The sequence below is a fragment of the Coturnix japonica genome, chromosome 29 (genome assembly GCF_054131305.1).
Source record: "Coturnix japonica strain WE chromosome 29, WE-NBRP24, whole genome shotgun sequence".
Lineage (NCBI taxonomy): Eukaryota > Metazoa > Chordata > Aves > Galliformes > Phasianidae > Coturnix > Coturnix japonica.
The window spans coordinates 532,501-532,920 of NC_140691.1; positions in this window are offsets into that span (position 1 = coordinate 532,501).

Below are 420 nucleotides of genomic sequence, written 5' to 3' on the forward strand. Positions count from 1 at the left end.
GGCCACCGGACCGAACGAACCAAGCGGCGCACCAGAAAGCCGCAACCGAAAAACTCCACAGCCCGACGCTCAACCGCGCTCGCCTGCGCCCGCTCGTTGCTGCCTCTGGAGACGAGCACGCGCTCGCTCCTGCAGACGAAAATGGAAGGCGTAAGAAAAACCTGCTTCGGAAAAGAACGGCGCCGACTACCGGCAGCGGCGCCGAGGGTAAGCGGCGCTCTACGTCGACGTAGCGGTAGGTAAGAAACTACAGCAACACCCCAGCAAGCTCTGGAGCTTTAGCGCCCCCCATCTCACAGGGCGGCAAAGCCTAGCCGAAAGCGGGTAGACCTGGCAGTTACACGCAAGCCGCACGGGCAGCGACCCCTAGCCGCCGCCGCCGAGCACCACCGCCCGCTCGGAGCCGGGTAGACCGTGCCG